General features: G+C 39.6%; 1 protein-coding gene across 3 annotated transcripts in view; it reads left to right on the top strand.

Annotated features, from left to right (window-relative positions):
- The window catches only part of Cep128 (centrosomal protein 128), a 351418-nt gene that overhangs the window by 55653 nt on the left and 283029 nt on the right, over window positions 1-12736 (top strand). The window lies entirely within an intron of this gene.

Below are 12736 nucleotides of genomic sequence, written 5' to 3'. Positions count from 1 at the left end.
GCACTTGGGAGGTGGGGCTAGGAGGATAAGAAGTAGTCACAATTCTATAGGTTGCACATGACGTCATATGTAATTCATCGCACAAGAGAAGTATAGCATCTAGTTATAGTTGAGAGCATAGTTTGTTTGCCCTTGGAAGTTTTTTTTTTTTTTTAAATTCTTAGTTCCAGTTTCTGCCATAGAAAATGGGAATAATAATCTCTACCTAATGGCCTGGGTAGAAGGATAAAAATGAGTTAATGCTGGTGTCTGGAAAGAGCTCAACAGTGTGTACGAAAAATGTAATTATTCTGATTATTTTGGGGCCGTGGATACCAGGGAGCACTGCACTGTGGCTCATTTTGTAAATAAAGTTCCATTGGATTACAACCATTCCTGCTTATTCAAATAGCATCCTTGGATGCTTGTGTGACAAAGTGGCAGATTTGAGTGGTTCTGATGGAAGATGTCCTGCTCATGGTGTTGGCAAGTCTGGACTTGGAGCAAGCTTGCCCATCTGTGAATTAGTTTGCCAGCAGAGCATTCTGAAGCCGCACGTAACTCTCTAGATGATCATTTCTTTCTATATTGAAATTTCAGATGTCTGGTGTGAAAAATTAGAGCAAAGAACTTGTGTGAAATTGGGTCCCCTCATTATTCATGCTTTACCAGCCTGACTTCATCATCTTTTCTAATACAGCCAGAGTGTGTAGCATTTTATTCTGAAATGGACTTGAGAAGGCAGCAGGTATAATGTCTTCTGTTGCTGAGATAGAGCACCATGACCATAAACAACCTGAGGAGGACAGGGTTTCTTTTGGCTTGTACCGCTAAGCCACAGACTGTCACCGAGGGGAGCGGGGGTAGGACAGGAACCTGTAGGCAGGAGCTGATGGAGTGTGGCCATGGAGCGAGGCCATGGAAGAGTGTGGCTTACTGCCTTGCTTCTCATGGTTTGCTTGGCCTGCATTCTTACAGCACCTAGGACTGCAAGCCCAGGCGTGGCACCACTCACAGTAAGCTGGGCCCGCTTACATCATCAGTCAAGAAAATGCACTACAGATTTGCCAACAGGCAAATCTTAGGGAGGCAGTTTTTCAATTGTAAGTCCTTCTCCCCCAGTAACTCTTAACTTATGTCAGGTTGACAAAAACCAGCCAGGACAAATGTAAATATATTTACATTAAAGGGCCTTTTATAAGTAGTTTATATTGTTTAGACCCAAGAAAGGCTGCAAATACAGTCTGAAGTAAAATAGGAAATGCCATCTTTCTAGAGACGGGGTTAGACACTCTAATGTGATAACTGAAGATCTTTCTTTCCCCAGCAGCAGGGATAATTCTTGCCTGGCTCCTAAGTCGCCATTCACAGGTGTAGCCAAAGCAATAGGGTCTAAACCACACAGAACAAAATGAACTAGTCCGCTGAGTGTGTGCTTCAGGCTCTGCAATTCAAATCACCTGCACTTAAAGGTAAACTTACAGACTTTAGTAAGAACATTCCCTGTCAGAAAGGGACATGGCCATAGGTAAATGGCAGCCACTTGCGACAACATCTTGTTTATGATGCTCTGTAAAAGATTGCTGTCCAGCCTCCAAAGCCACCATCAAGCCATTGTTTCTCAGGACGTGTTCAAGTGGCTTCCTTTCTGATCCTGGAAGTCGGCTAATTCTATGATATTGAAAACTTAGTTCTCTTTGGTTATAGCTCCTTTATGACCGTTCATCTTGAGTCTGATGCCCCCTTCAGCAGCTGGCACTTCTCCCGGTTCTCCCATGTCTGGGCTTAAGAACATCCCTTGCTCCTCTTGCCAAAACTCCATCCATAATAGAAATGTTTTGTACTAATTTATCCTGTGTGCTTTCTTCTGAACCACAGGATGGTGATCACAGTGCACAGCACTATGATGAACTGTAGGTTTCATGCAAGTTTTGCTAGTCACTTCTTCTTTGGCCCAGAGTAAAACCCAGGCCACACAGTGTTGATTTCTGCAAGTCTTTCTGTTTTCATCAATGATGACTCTGTAGGATTCTAGTACAATGCTCATAGGGGGGCTTTGAGTTAGGGGTTTTTGGATTCTTGGCAGAGAACCCAGAAGACTAAATTGTGTCCCTTTCAGAGTTCCATATCATGGGTCACAAGCTAGTGACAACAGAGCACATGACTATGGGGTTGCCAGCCAGGCTGCTCCACTGCAGCACTGCTATTATTCCTTTCAAATTGTTTGTTCTACGAGGAGACTCGAAAAGATCCTGTTTTTCAAATTTACCTGCTAATTTGGGTGGATGTTGTTCATTTTTCTGTGAAACAATTATTACTCTAAGTGGTGTCAATTATTAATGAAAAGGAACAACTCTGTCACTGATTTCTTTTACACTGATTTCTTATGTGGCAAGAGTTTTCCTTACCTCTCATCTGTCTGACTGCCTTTCTGCCTTCTTGTCTCCCTCTCTCCTTCTCTATCTGTCCATCTGTCTATCTTACTGAAGATTCTTATTTTATTACTTTGAATATATTTTTTCTCTATGACTGAGAATCACTTTGTTGAAATTCCTTTTCAGTAATTAATATATCTATGAAGTATAAAAATGTGAAAAATAAGAAAATCAAAGAATCAAAACAAATTAGGATTTTTATCAGCTTTAAAATGATTTTTTTCCTAAATTTTTCAAAATATATGTGGTTACAGATTACTCACCATTATTGATTGGCACCTTTTTTTTCAAATATTAGTAGACACTGCCAATTCAACCAGGGTGGGGGTGGGGAGGAAGATTCTGCCCTGAAAGTGTAGTGTGAGCTGAAAGGAAACATTTGCCTTACTTTAAAAAAATTCCATTTTTCCATTTTACCAAAAGCAATCTACAGATTCAATGCAATTCCCATCAAATTACCAACACAATTCTTTACAGACCTGGAAAGAAAAATTCTCAACTTCATATGGAATAACAGGAAACCCAGAATTGCTAAAACAATCCTCTACAATAAAGATCTTCTGGAGGTATCTCCATCCCTGATCTCAAGCTGTGCTATAGAGCAACAGTTATAAAAACTGCATGGTACTGGCATAGAAACAGAATGGTGGATCAATGGAATCGAACAGAGGACCCAGAAATTAACCCACACACTTACGGACACCTGATCTTTGACAAAGATGCCAAAACCATACAATGGAGAAATGATAGCATCTTCAACAAATGGTGCTGGTCCAACTGGATATCTACATGTAGAAAAATGAAAATAGATCCATACTTATCACCCTGCACAAAACTAAAGTCCAAGTGGATCAAAGACCTCAGCATAAAACCAGACACATTAAATCGGTTAGAAAAAAAAGTGGGAAGACCCTAGAACTCATTGGCACAGGAGACAACTTCCTGAACAGAACACCAACAGCACAGGCTCTAAGATCAACAATCAATAAATGGGACCTCATGAAACTGAAAAGCTTCTGTAAAGCAAAGGACACTGTCATCAAAACAAAAGGACTGCCTACAGATTGGGAAAGAATCTTCACCAACCCTTTATCTGACAGAGGGCTAATATCCAGTATATATAAAGAACTAAAGAAGCTGAAAAGCAGCAAACCAAGTAATCCAATTAAAAAATAGGGAACAGAGTTAAATAGAGAACTCTCTGTAGAGGAATATCGAATGGCAGAGAAGCATTTAAAGAAATGCTCAACCTCATTAGCTATTAGGGAAATGCAAATCAAAACGACCCTGAGATTTCACCTTACACCCATCAGAATGGTCAAGATGAAAAACTCAAATGACAACACATGCTGGAGAGGTTGTGGAGAAAGGGGAACCCTCCTCCACTGTTGGTGGGAATGCAAACTCATACAACCACTCTGGAAATCAATCTGGTGCTTTCTCAGACAACTAAGAATAGTGTTTCCTCAAGATCCAGCCATACCACTCCTAGGCATATATCCCAAAGGGGCTCAAGTATACAATAAGGACATTTGCTCAACCATGTTTATAGCAGCCTTATTTGTAATAGCCAGAAGCTGGAAACAGCCCAGATGCCCCTCAACTGAAGAATGGATGCAGAAATTGTGGTACATCTACACAATGGAGTATTACTCAGCAATGAAAAATAAGGAAATCATGAAATTTGCAGGTAAATGGTGGGACCTGGAAAGGATCATCCTGAGTGAGCTGTCCCAGAAGCAGTTTGACACACATGGTATATACTCACTCATATAGACATATAACATAGGATAAACCTACTAAAACCTGTACATCTAAAGAAATTAATCAAGAGAGAGGACCCTGACAAAAATGCTCAATCCCCATCCTGAAAGGCAAAGAGGATCAGAAGAAGAAGACAAAGGACATCAAAAGGACATCAGGCAAAGGACATCAGAAGAAGAAGAAAACAGGAAACAACCTAGGAACCTACCACAAAGGGCCTCTGAAAGGCTCTGCCCTGCAGACTATCAAAGCAGACGCTGAGACTTATGCCAACTGTTGGGCAGAGTGAAGGGAATCCCATGGAAGAAGTAGGAAATAGTAAGATCTGGAGAGGACGGGAACTCCACAAGAAGAGGAACAGAACCAAAAAATTTGAACACAGGGGTCTTTCCAGAGACTCATACTCCAACCAAGTACTAGGCATGAAGATAACTTATAATTTCTGCACAGATGTAGTCCATGGCAGTTTAGTGTCCAAGTGGGTTACATAGTAATAGGAAGAGGGACTGCCTCTGACATAATCTGATTGACCTGTTCTTCCATCACCTCCCCCTGAGGGGAGAGCAGCCTTATCAGGCCACAGAAGATGACAATGCAGCCATTCCTGATGTGATCTGATAGACTAAGATCAGAAGGAAGGAGAGGAGGACCTCCCCTATTAGTGCACTTGGGGAGAGGCATGCATGAAGTAGGGGGAGGGAGGATAGGACCGGGAGGGGAGGAGGGAGGGCCTTATGGGGAGAATAAAGTGAATAAACTGTAATTAATAAAAATAAATAAATTAAAAAAAATTCCATTTTCTTTTCTCCATTTCACAAAAGGAGGCATGCCCCTGTTACTTGGCAATTACTTAGAGGATACTTAGTTTGAATAATTAGATAGAGCATGTGGGTAGGTTTTTTTTTTAAATCTTGATTTTTATACATTTATTCTGAAAGCAAATTGCATCTGGTGAGCATAAGAATAGTACTGAAGTGACAATTGTTCTTTTTTGCAAGAGAAAATTAGAGGAATTTTCCACACTTATTTTCCTCTCTCTGCAGAACGCACAAAATTACAAAGGGGAGAGGAAGATTGCTTCCCACTCCGGTTTTCAAGGAGCCAAAGCCCGAGTGTGTGCCCCGTGATTGTCAGCTGGCTCAAAGTTGGAGCTGAGCTGCAATGTGGTTTGCATCTCTTAACAGTACAATAGAGAGAGATCACTGTTGATAAGAAACCTTAACTTCATATTTTCTCACTTTAATGTAAGCTGTGACCTATACGTTTTAAGAGGTGCTTGTGGCGTATAAACAGTGGTCGAATCTGGAAAATATTAATTTGGACTTTTTCCTGTTCCCAACTGAAATGGCTTCAAGTGTTTTGGAAAGGTCATGTTTAAGGAGAAATCTTTCCTTTTTTTTTTTTTTTCTTCCCATATTTGAAAATGCTGATGGTAATAGTCATTACCATAAGTGTGTGTGCGGCTTTGGTAGGAGTGGAAGTCATGGGTGGGTAAGAGGGCCTGGAGTTTTTAGCCAGCCACTCTTCTGCATTTTTAAAATCTGTGTCTCAAAGAGAGAAAAAATATGACTTTTTGTTTTTGTTTGCTTTTTTCTTTTGTGAAATTCTCTGTGCAGCCTTGGCTGTCCTGGATTCACTTTGTAGACCAAGATGGCCTCAAACTCACAGAGATCTGCCTGCCTGTGCCTCCCAGAGCGCTAGGATTATAGGCTTGTGCCACTATGCCTGGCTTAAAATATGACTCTTACAAGTTGTTAAGAAATTAGGAAGATTCACTAAGAACATCCTAGGAGTTGGTGGTTGAAAGTCATTTTCAGCTGGAGTTCAAGGGGCAGTCCTAACATACCAGATAGTTTTGGGGGGCAGATGAAGTCCAGGGACCATGTAATGAAAACCAGTGTTCACCACTGAAATTGGTGGAAGCAAAGTCAACCTCCTTTTCTTGTTTAGAGTTAGTTCCTAGGGAATTTTTCATTGTCTTCCTGTTGCCACAAGCTCCAAGATTCCATTTTGTGTTTCAACACAGCCACTCTGACTGTTCCAGCACAGTAATGGCAGGCTTTCTCAACACAGCTGCTCTGACTGCTCCAGCACAGTAATGGCAGGCTTTCTCACTGGAGGAAGGAAGGTTACAGGCTCTGGGTCCTGTGCAAGTATCTCAGGAGAAGTCTCTGGGGTGGCTTGATGGTTAGAGTTTATGAGGTCATCTCTCCATATATCCTTTTAAGTTTGGCGATTGTATTAATCACTTTTGTTGCTGTGATTAAAACACCATGACACAAAGTGACTAATGGAAGAAAGAGTTTATTTGGGCAAACAGTTTCAGAGGTAAAGTCTCTGATGGCAGGGAAGTATGGCAGAAGCTGCCTGGAGCAGGAAGCTGAAAGGTAACTTCTCCAGCAAACAGGAAACTGAGAAAGCAAACTGACATGAGGCAAGGCTTTGAGAACACCAATTCATCTTGAAGGTAAAGGAGGGCCGGCTGTAAGGTGGTGAGCCATTTCTGTATCATTGCATTTTCCGAACTAGTGTGAGCAGGGTTTTGCATATTTGTTGGCTGTGCATTTTTACTTTTGTAGATTTCTTGTTTATCACTTTTATTCATGTAAAATTATTGGGTTGTTTGAGTTTTCTGAAAGGTTTGTTTGTTTTGCTTTTTAAAGTAGAGAAAGAGCTTGTGACAGTTGCCTAAGCATAATGTTTGAGGACTTGGTTTTTCTACTCTCATTTGAATGCCATGTCTGTTATATATCAGTTTCCCACTACATCTGTGTGCTCCATATATGTCTCATTCTTGATTTGTTTGCCTAATGCAATTCTGGTATAATTCTGTTTTACTCATCAGAGCTTTCATTATGGTATGGTTAATGATAATGAAAACCTTTCATTATGCTTCATGAAAAGCCCTGTTGGCATTGTGATCATAATTGTATTAAAAACGTAGACTAATTTGAATGAAAGGTGTTTTGTAATGTTTTCAGTAATAATTTGAGGGTCCTATGCTCTTAAAGTTATTCTTTGGTGCCTTAGGATTTTTCTTCTTAGTGGGAATGAAATGCTTCCTTCCATTGCATCTGACTGGTTATTAATAGTATGTAGAAGAGTAACTAGTTTGCACGCATGTAATCCCAGCACTCAGGGAGGGGGCAGAGGCAAACAGATCTCTGTGAGTTTGAGGCCAGCCTGGCCTACAGAGCAAGTTCCAGGACAGCCAGAGCGATACAGAGAAACCTTGTCTCTGGTTATTAATAGTATGTAGAAGAGTAACTAGTTTGCAGGTGTTTTACATTCCACAGTCTTAGAGACACGATGGTTTTTAATTATCCTTTTATTCCTCTCAGTTCCCAGATTGGTCCCCTCCCATGGGTAGAAACTGAGTGGCAGCGTGGAATAGGATCACAGACAGTTTAGATTGTGGCCTTATTCTCCTGTTGATGTGTTTCTGAGGTGCTCCAAGGTTTTTAAACAACCACTGATCATATAAACACTTGTTTTTCTTCTTTATTTGGCAACATGACTTTTTGTGTCTTTTGGTTTTATTTTCATTTACAATTATGATCAGTTATGAAGGATCTGAGAACCCTTAGCTACCTCATTTCCTCTTAGGCATTTACATGTGATTGTTTTTAGTATTGTTGGTGAGCAGCAGTTGTTGAGCTTGACTTATAAGCTGAGATTAACTTTGCTAATGATATGTTGTTTTTATGCATTACTGGACTAATTTGCTAGTGTTTTCTTTAGCATTTTTATGTCAACACTGCAGCAATCAGTTTATAGCATTTGTTATGCTACCTTCCGTGATGTTAAGATGCAAGATTATCTGTACCTATCACCCTGCACAAAACTCAACTTGAAGTGGACCAAAGACCTCTTTGATAAGGCTGGGTATACTGAACCTGAAAGAAGAGAAAGTGGAGAATAGTCTTGAGCTCAGTGTCACAGGAAAAGACTTTCTGAACACAACATGGACAGCACAGACACTGAGACCAACAGTAATAAATGGGACTTAAGAAACTGAAAAGCTTCGGTGTAGAAGACACCATCGTATGGACAAAGTGGAAGGTTACAAAGTAGATTTTTTTTTTTTAATTACATTTCCTATAGGGCGCTAATATTTAAAATACATACAGAACTCAAAAAAGTGGATATCACAAAAACAAACAACCCAAATAGAACATGGGATACATATCTAAACAGAATTTTCAAAAGGAAACAAAAATAGTTGAGAAGCACTTAAAGAGTAAAGAAGAGTAAAGAAATGTTTAATATCCTTAGTCATCAGGAAAATGCAAACCAAAGTTACTTTATGATGAAATTTCAAAGTAATTTTGGTTTGTATTTTTTTTCATCTTACATCAGTCAGAATGGCCAAGGTCAATTAAAAAAAGAAAAACAACAACAAAAAACAAAGACATCTCATGCTGGCAAGGATGTGGTTGGTGTAAGGGGAACACTCATCCATTGCTGATGGGAGTGTAAACTTGTACAGACACTATGGAAATCAGTGATAATTCCTCAGGAAGCTATACCACTCGTGGGCATTTACTGAAAGGATATTTTATCCTACTACAGAGACACTTGCTCAACCTTGTTTGTGGCTGTTGTGTTCATAATAGCCAGGTGTCAGTCAATGGATAAATGGTTAAAGAAAATGTTGTACATTTATACAGTAAAATACTCAGTCATTAAAAAAATGAAATCATAAAATTCTCAGGTAAATGGATGGAGCTAGAAAAAAAAAATCCCGAGGGAGGTAACACATATCTAAAAAGTCAAATATAGTATGTGTTTGTATATATGTGGATCTTAGAGGTAAATCTGTCGATAATGTATATAACTACAGTAGTTAGGCATAGAATAAATGGCTAGAGGAAGGTGTGGATCACTCTAGGAAGAGGAAATAGAATAAATGAATGGATAAGGCATAGGGGTGGTGTAGGTGATGGGGTTGGAATGGAGGATCAAACAGGGAGGGGGAGGGAAGAGGGAATGGATTAACTAAAACCAAAACTTATTTGAGGAGTCACATGGAAAACTAATACAGTAGAAACTTCTTAAAATATATACATGTATGAAACAAATCTAAATGGACTCACCAAATAATGGGAGAAATGGTGCCCCCAACTAGGCATCTCTTACCATAGCTGGGAATGGGCTACATCCAATTGAGTTGTTGACCAAAGGGGCCTCATGGGAACCCTCAAATAACACAGGCTATTGCCCTCTACAAAGTGATGATAAGGATCTGTTGCTGAAGATAGCACCTACACAACTGAACACCAGGAAGTTGAGCTGGTGCCTACCTTGAGCCTTCAGTCCTCCTAACTAGAATTCACAGTAATGGGAGGTACACTGAACTCTGAAAAGAGAAAGGTAAACACCAACCCAGCTTCAAAACCTTTCATCTACAGTGCTAACCTGATTGCAAGGTATGCTGGTGTAACAGTGGCCCAAAGCTTGTGGGAGTTACCAACCAAGATCTGATTGGATTTAAGGCCCATTCCATGAGATGGAATCCATACCCAACATTGCTCAGGTGGTCAAGAACCTGAGACTGGATACGCCAGGGACCTAGGGGAAAACCAAATACTTCTGTTCTGCTAAAGGAATATAGCAACAAAATGACTGCCAGTGACTTCTGCTATACTCATCGATCAGTGTCTTGCTCAGCCATCATCAGAGAAGCCTCCTCTTGCAGTAGATGGGAACAGATAGAGAGACCCACAGCTAGACAGTGTGCAGAGACACAATGTGCAGCCTTCATCAGATCCCTCCCCTCACGGCTCTTGAGAACTCTGCAGGAGAGGAGGTGGAAGGATTGTAAAAGCCCAAGGAGATGGAGGACACCAAGGAAGCATGGCCTTCTACGTACAACAGGATTGAGATAATATGAACTCACAGAAACTGTGGAAGCATGCACAGGGCCTGAACAGGTCTAAGCCAAATGGGGTCCCAGAACTGAGAAGGGAAGAAGACACAAGCTCCATCCCTGACCTTGAAGTTGTCCTCAGTGGATAACCACTCTCACAGGAAAAGTTAGTTCTGTCCAATGGAATCTTCCTGGGCATGCAAACAACATGGCAGGGCCAGCTTTATGCAGGTGAGCCAACACAAACAAATGCAATGGCGGTTTTTGGAGGTCCTTTGTCTCAGAGTGCTTTGTCAGGTCTGTTTCTTTACCTTACAGGTCTTTGGTATATATATTATGGTTTCCAGTTTTGAATTTTTATAGATTCCTGTCTGAATCTATGGTTTTTTTTTTTTTTTTTTTTTTTTGTGTGTGTGTGTGTGTATGTGTGTGTGTGTGTGCTTTTTTCTTTTTGGCTCCTGTTCTCTATCATTTTTATTTCATTATATTATTATTTAGATGCATGTTTTTTAATGAGAGAGGGAGAAAAGAGTAGATTTGCGTGGGAGGACATGTGGGGAAGATCTGGGAGGAATTAGGAGAGGTGAAACTATAATCAAAATATATTCTATGAAAAAAAAGAATTTTTAGTTAAAATTAGAAAATAAAAGCAAGGTTGCATTAATCTTAAAAAGTGAGTTTTGATAAGCTTCAGCTTTATTTTTTTTCTGGTTCAGTTTGTTTAAGAGAGAGTTCTATTTCTTTAATGTTAGTAAGAATGCAAGCATAAGGTCATTTGTTCCTGCCGTTGTTTTGACAGTTGCAGACTTTCTTTATAGGGCGCATTGATTTGTAGAGCAGTATAGTATTATTATTAGGTATACCTTTCCCCTTTTCATGTGCTTTACTAGAAATATGAACATATTTATTAGTTTTCTTTCTGAGCAACTTTGTCTATTTCAGTATCTGCTCTATGACTTTTTCTCTCCTGTTTTAAAAAATTATTCCATTTTATTTTCTAGACTTGCACATTAAATAAGTTTCTTTTAAAAAAGTCCATACTTTAAATTTATCACTAAATTACCATTTGTTTTGATGTACTGTTCTCTTAGGATATTTTCTTTCTAAATCCATTACAGTGGATATTATGATTTTCTACATGACTTTTTTGGAATTTTCAGCAACTCTGTATAATTTTTTTTTTCTCAAGACAAATTTTTCCTTTAGCCCTGGCTTTCCTTGAACTTGAATGTAGATCAGTCTGACCTTGAACTCACAGAGATCTGCTACTTTAGCCTCCTGAGTGTAGGCATTAAAGGCATGTACTACCACTGCCCAGCTATAGTTTTTAAACTGTTTTTTTTTTTAAAATACTTTTGATTCTTTTGAAATTTAGTGACACTTCCATTTTGACCTAGTTCTATGCGCTGAAACTATTGCCCAATTTTCTGCCTTCCTGTGTCCAGCATTTTATGTGTGAATCTTTAGGGGACGAGACGCAGATATTTATGTAAATTCTATAGGTCTTGTTTTCAGTTTTGTTCTGTTCTTCTGTATTCCTATTCAGCATATTAGGCTTGATTTCTCTGGGATTTTTCTCAGTTTTGCTTTTTCTAATTGGTGTCTGTGGCTTCTTGACTATTTTAATCTCTTGGTTAGTTGTTTTTAAAAACTTGCATAGTGGTAGGTTGTTTTTTGTTTGTTTGTTTTTAATTATTGTTGTTTTCAGACAGAGTCTCACTGTGTAGCCCTGGCTGGTCTGGAACTCACTGTGCAGACCAGCCTGGCCTTTAACTCACAGAGATCTGCCTCCTTGTACTTATAACTCTGGAGTGAGTGCTGAGATTAAAGACAAGGACCACCGTGCCTGGCTCATTGTGAGTTTCTTCATACTAGCACTATCAAGGTTTCTGTATTTGTGCATGTAATTTTTCCTCTTTATTTTAATTCTTCCTCTCATTTCATAAGCTCCTTAAGCAAAGCAAACTCATTAGAAAAGTTTAGCCTTATTGATATGTAAGGAAATGTTATCATCTATCTTCTTTTCCTCCTTTTGTTCCTTTCCGTAGGAGCAACATAATCAAACACAGTTTAATACTATATAAGTAACATTTCCACGTAGCAGGCTGCTGCTCCTGACATTATGTTGAAAACTTAAAGACACCCATGATACCACAATAATCATTTGTTAATTTAGTATGTAGCAGTGTTAGAAAGTTTAGAATGAAGCTACCTCACATCTATCTATTCTAAAAGCAAGATCCCCCCCTTTGACAAGTTATTTCTTCAGGTCTGAGGGTGAAGATGAAATGATGTATGGAAGTGTCTCTTCTGTAGCTCAACAGCAGATCCCGAGTGGCTTCTGTGTGGAGCATTGTCCAAAGTGGACAGAAAACAGTCTTAAGACAGAAAGGCTGATTGGAATTCCAGATCTTGCCTTACCTCCTGAGTGCTGGGATTGCAAATGTGAACCCTCCATGCTGGGTTTCAGAATAAAAGTGTAAGGAACCTTGGATACAGTTCTCTCCCTTAGTGTTTTTCTGAATGCTTCAAATAAAAATTTTCATGTAGGTCATATTCAGTGCATCGAAGTGGGTTCCATAGTAATGGGAACAGGGAATGCTTCTGACATGAATTGGTTGGCCTGCTCTTTGATCACCTCCCCCTGAGTGGGGAGCAGCCTTACCAGGCCACAGAGGAAGACAATGCA

The sequence above is a fragment of the Meriones unguiculatus genome, chromosome 7 (assembly GCF_030254825.1).
Source record: "Meriones unguiculatus strain TT.TT164.6M chromosome 7, Bangor_MerUng_6.1, whole genome shotgun sequence".
Classification (NCBI taxonomy): domain Eukaryota; kingdom Metazoa; phylum Chordata; class Mammalia; order Rodentia; family Muridae; genus Meriones; species Meriones unguiculatus.
This window is presented reverse-complemented; position numbering and strand designations above follow the sequence as displayed.